At 36.9% G+C, this 5,609-nt stretch overlaps 1 pseudogene; it reads left to right on the forward strand.

The window, feature by feature from the left end:
• Positions 1-1,556: 1,556 nt before the first annotated feature.
• LOC127085953 (uncharacterized) lies at positions 1,557-5,272 on the forward strand (annotated as a pseudogene).
• The last annotated feature ends 337 nt before the right edge of the window (positions 5,273-5,609 follow it).

Below are 5,609 nucleotides of genomic sequence, written 5' to 3' on the forward strand. Positions count from 1 at the left end.
AACCCTATCTCTACCAAACACCCCAACAACCTTTCCTAGACGCATCATTCACACCCATGTCTCCCTTCAACCGTCTCGGTCGCCCATCCATGAGTCAACCACATCCTAACTTCTCTGGCATGGGTCATGAGCTCAGCTACGGCGGTACACCATCATTGCATACCGAAGACTATGCTGAGTTGTCTGAATACCTCAACGGACCTTCTCCTGTAGTTGGTAGTGACGCTCCTGGCCCCTCAGATGAACAAACACCGGTGCAGAATCGTCAACGTGGGTTAGGGCCAAGGGTTAGGGTAGCTAGGGGATGTGGGACCGGAGGTCGGTTAGGTGATCCCGGTCATCACCATTAGGTTTCTTTGTGTAAACTCCAAACTTTATTAATATCAAGTCGTATTATATCAAATTTATCTTTGTGTAAACTCCAAACTTTAGGTTTCTTTGTGTAAACTCCATTTTGGCAAAATTCACATACACGTGTTTTGACTAAAACCCTAATTTTAGGTCAACTTCCCAAGGACCTAACTCACTCATTTTTTATGATTTTGAGGTGGGACCAAGTGCATTGGAAAGTTTGAGATGTCTACTTCACTTGTTATGTTGGACAAAATTTCATAATTCTAAAATAAAAACATGTGATAATACAAAACATTATAGGTCACATAACAATTGAAATGTGAAAAAGTCCAACTTCAAGTGCCCATAACTTTCTCATAAAAACTCCAAATGATGCAAAATTTAAGTCCAAATTCATTTTCTTGAAAAGATATACAACTTTTATGTTGAAGGTTTTGTCATTTGAGGCATTTATCATTCAAAAAGAAGGGCTTGAAGTTGGTTCATTTTGGCAAAATTCACATACACATGTTTTGACTAAAACCCTAATTTTGGGTCAACTTCCCAAGGACCTAACTCACTCATTTTTCATTCTTTTGAGGTGGGACCAAGTGCATTGGAAAGTTTGGGATGTCTAATTCACTTGTTATGTTGGACAAAATTTCATAATTCTAAAAGAAACACATGTGATAATACAAAACATTATAGGTCAGATAACAATTGAAAAAATCAGAAGTCCAACTTCAAGTGCCCATAACTTTCTCATAAAAAGTCCAAATGATGCAAACTTTATGTCCAAATTAATTGTCTTGAAAAAATCTACAACTTTCATGTTGGAGGTTTTGTCATTTGAGACTTTTTTAAAGGAGTCGCCAATTGAATTGACGACTTCTCTCAAAACCTACACATAGGCGCCAATTGGATTGGCTAGGGCACCTGCCCTAGCCAATCCAATTGGCGCCTCCATTCAAATTTTAAGGGGAGTCACCAATTCAATTGGAGACTCCTCCTAAAAGTGAGGTATTTTGAGAATTTTTCTGAAATCAAGGGTATTTTGAGAATTTTTCTGAAATCAAGGGTATTTTGAGAATTTTTTTAAAAAACTGGACTATCTCGGTAAAAAACCGAATATGAATCTATAGATAATCTTTAAAATTATATGAATTAAATTCTTTAAATATTATATTAATTGCTTAAAATTTGAGTTGCCCGGGAAAACAAGATAAACCTTCCCCAATATTGAATTTGAACCAAAAGGAAAGAAACCATGATCAGTGGAAAGTTTAGAACCGGTGACATAGTATGGGCAAAGCCAACAATTCCCTCCCCTCCAAACACCGCCAACTGGTCTCCAGCACTCGTCACATCCTCCTCCGACCTCGCCATCTCCCTCTCCTTCTTCAACAACCCCACCACCGACCTCCCCACTCGCACGTTCTTCCTCGAATCCGAACTTCTCCCCTTCGATAAACCCTTCCCCTTTACAACCTCCCTTTCTCCCCAAAACGACGCGTTTCTCTCCGCACTTAGGTTATTCGGTCTTAGAATCATTTCAAGTTTAACCTGCCGCTGTATAAAAGGTCATCACGAAAAGAAGACGGGTTTAAACGGGTCGGGTTATTGTTTTGAACCGATTAGGGTTTTGGGTTTTGTTTTGGATGCTGCTGTTTTGCCTTGGGTTGAAGGTTCGCGTGTTGTTGATGCGGTTAAATTGGTTGCCAATGTACATGCTTTTCGTCGTTATTCTTCTGTTCAGCAAAAGAAAGTCTACCAAGAAAACCGAAAATTAGGTATTTTTTATTTTTTTATTTTTTTTCCTAATTTGAGTGTTGGGAAGTTTATAATTTTGATAAATATCTATGCAGTAGTAGTTAACCTGACACGAGACAATGGTTCCAAATTGAGACAAATTACATAGCATGTGTTTGAAAAAATTGATTTTGATTGAATTGATTATGACTAAAGCTGGGTTGAATGTAAAGTTTTGCATAGATTCTTGCAAAAGTGAATTGAATAGTAATTTTCAGTGTAAAAATCACGTTAAGATTCAAAACTACACATTCTAGCTTAAGTATAATCAGTTCTACTTGAGAGCAACCAAATATGTCAAAATCAAAATCAATTCTAAGTGCTCCAACCGTGAAGTCAAACATAAAGATAATTGAGTATAATTACATGTGATGGTATTATGTTGGTGAGATATGCCATTCACGGAAGACACATTTGATCAAAAGTGTAGTTGCTGTATAGATAAATATTATCCTGTTTTTGTTTTTGGATTGGGAATTTTGATTGAGATTTTGGTAGATATTGCAACCTAATAGTTGTTACATAAGCTAAGAAATGTTTTGATTGTAATTGGGTGATTATTGTAGAGTTTGTCTCTAGTAGACATTTATGGAGAAGAATGTAGAATTATATATAAGCATGACATTTATGGAGAAGACGCATAGAAGCATGACAAGGGTTTAACAACTTGTGCTTTTTTTCCAAGTGATAATAATAAGAGGCTCATGAGTTAGTCACCTTAAAAAAGTGGACAGGGTCAAATTCTGACTCTTCACATGGAAAAAACTATACAGAGATTAGATATAGAGATATATTTGTTTTGTCCAGCGCAGACAGGACTGTATCAAGTCAAGAAGGCGCTGATAAAGCGCTGAGCAGTAGCACAACCGATGCATAAAAAAGTTGGAGGTAGATTATTGTCGTAATGCAGGGGTGAGTTCATGTGCTGTAGTACTAGAAGCAGTGCTTTAAAAGAGTGAACAATAGATTGTCTTTGCCAGTGGGGTGGGAATGATGGCAGGGGCAGCTTTGGTTGGCCGGAAGGCATTGAGATGTAGCAAAAATTTAGAAGCCATATGGCAAAATGCTCTTGTTTTACAAATTTTTGTACCCAAATTTTCCTTTTTATTTTGAACTTGATTACACAAGCATAATTTTGTGATTTTGCGTTTGAATGAGTCTACATAATTTCCACCGAGTTTTCTCCAAACGAGGTTTATGTGATTCAACTAGACTTTCCTACCCAAAAACATAACACGGACGAGTTTGCTAGTCAACTTGGGTTTTTGATAGCCATGCTAGTGATGATCATCCATAATTTGAAATGGAAAAGTATTATACTACATGATTTCAATTAGTCAATATTTACCATTTTCTTGACAGGACTAAGCTTCTAGTCCTATTCCTATGTCGATGTTAGAAATTTCTGATAAAATAACTATGCTGTCCTGTTCTTGTGGAAACAGGCTTTTATTGTTGTATTATTAATTGAGTATCCAATTTACTGAACTACGAAAGGTATATATATTCATTTTTCCTGTTTACTATATTATTTTTATCATTAGGTGATAATGTGAAGCAGCATCGGTGTTCCTCTCTGAGTCAGAAGGTTCACTTAGTTACTTGTAAATCTACGGCTTTAGAACCCAAAGAAAAGTCTCGGGTCATATCCGAGCAAGGGGAGGAAAACTCGACTATTGGTGCTATAAGAAGATTGAAGCCAGCAGTTCCTGATTTGGAAGGATATAGTGGTAAGGCTGAACTCTTTATGCATTCTCCCACCTTAATCCCATTGCACATTTGGGGAAATAATCTAAATTTGGAAAGGCAGAACCTTCTGAGATTTAAAAGTATACTACTACCCCGTGGCCTAGTTGATATGTGCTTTGGAAACTGTTCTAGAATGAGGGAAGCTTACTTTTCTATTTCTTCAAACTTTAAGACTCACTTGATTAGTTATATCAGTAAAAGAAAAGACCATGCACCATGGCTTTGCTCTAGATTGCAAGAAACAGAAATCACTATACGCCTCAACAGGAAAAGAAAGCGACTAGATAAACATGATTTAGGTAATGTTTTTCCGCAAACTGGCAGAGTTGAAGAAAGTGAAGGGAATGCACACATCTCAAAAAAATACTAGACCTAGGATCTCGCACATCAAGATGCTTGAACCAGAAGAAAGTATCAAAATAGACGATCAGGCCCGCGTACACTTTGGCCAAACTAACATAAATTTCACTGATAAGGATCAGAAACTTGATATGAAAAGAAGTCAAAGTTTGACCTTACAGCAGTCTTTTACCCGTGAATCCTCATCTAACTTGATGTCTGAGTTCCAATCCGATATCTGTGAGGTTGATGCTAGTACAGCGAAAGTTAACTTTGTGTTGGGATCTAACTCCTCTGTTTACCGGGAGAGGCTGCAAAGAATTTGCAATGGTGATATGACACCTCTTAAGTCAAAAGAGTCGGTGAGAATAAAATTGTCTTCTGGGGATTGTTTGGTGGAGAGTAAAGATTCTTATCCCTATGTTGCTTCTTGTTCAACATTTAAATCAAAAGTTGGACAACAATCAAAACCACATGTTCCCTTATGTTCTAAATCTTTGCACATGAAGTTCCCCAAGAATTTCGACCTACCGTCGAAAGAACAGCTAATAAAGAGTTTTAGTGGATTTGGCTCAGTAGATTCTTCAAGCACAAGAGTCTCTTGGTACTGTGGCTCAGCTCAGGTGGCTTTTCTCAAAGAAAGTGACGCAGTTGCTGCATATCAATATGCCAAAAGGAAGATCTGGTTTGGCGAGCCTAATATCCGGTTTTGGCTTGATCCTTTTGAGCATAAACGAAGAGATCTCAAGTGTTCATATCCCATGCAGACATCATCAAACAAACTAATAGGACCACCACTGAAATCATGTCTGAAAAAATTCAATTCCTTGAAACAGGAAAACAGAAAGAAACATTATAGGGTAAGATTTACAATAGGAACTTAGTTTGTAGATTTTTGCAGTATTAAAATGTTTTACCCTATTCAATGAAGTGTTTCTGCTCATCTTTGCTCCTTTTCTTACTATGGATAAATGAATGCCACAGTTTTATTCAATGTCATGCATGCATGCAAGTACTCAATGAAAGCTGAAAACTTCATCTAGTATCATGCAATTGCTAAAAGCTTTCTGGTTTTATTAGTTCAAACAGGCCATTAAAAACTAATTTCCATTCATGTGTGGTTGAGTTTTGATCTGCACACGATCGATGCAGCTCAACATGGAAGAACTTTATCGTTTATAGGCCACGGACCTCTATTCCTTGCAATCTAAGTTACTGAAAGTCACCATACAGTAAGTTCATCTAAGCTATTGAATATAGATCTTTTGGAAAAATCTTCTATCAATCTAAGAAAACAAACAACTAGCTAAAAATTCAAAATGCCCATTTTTGAAAAATTGACACATCACAGATTTTTTAAAGGTAAATAATCCTATTCT

The sequence above is a fragment of the Lathyrus oleraceus genome, chromosome 5, assembly GCF_024323335.1.
Source record: "Lathyrus oleraceus cultivar Zhongwan6 chromosome 5, CAAS_Psat_ZW6_1.0, whole genome shotgun sequence".
NCBI lineage: Eukaryota > Viridiplantae > Streptophyta > Magnoliopsida > Fabales > Fabaceae > Lathyrus > Lathyrus oleraceus.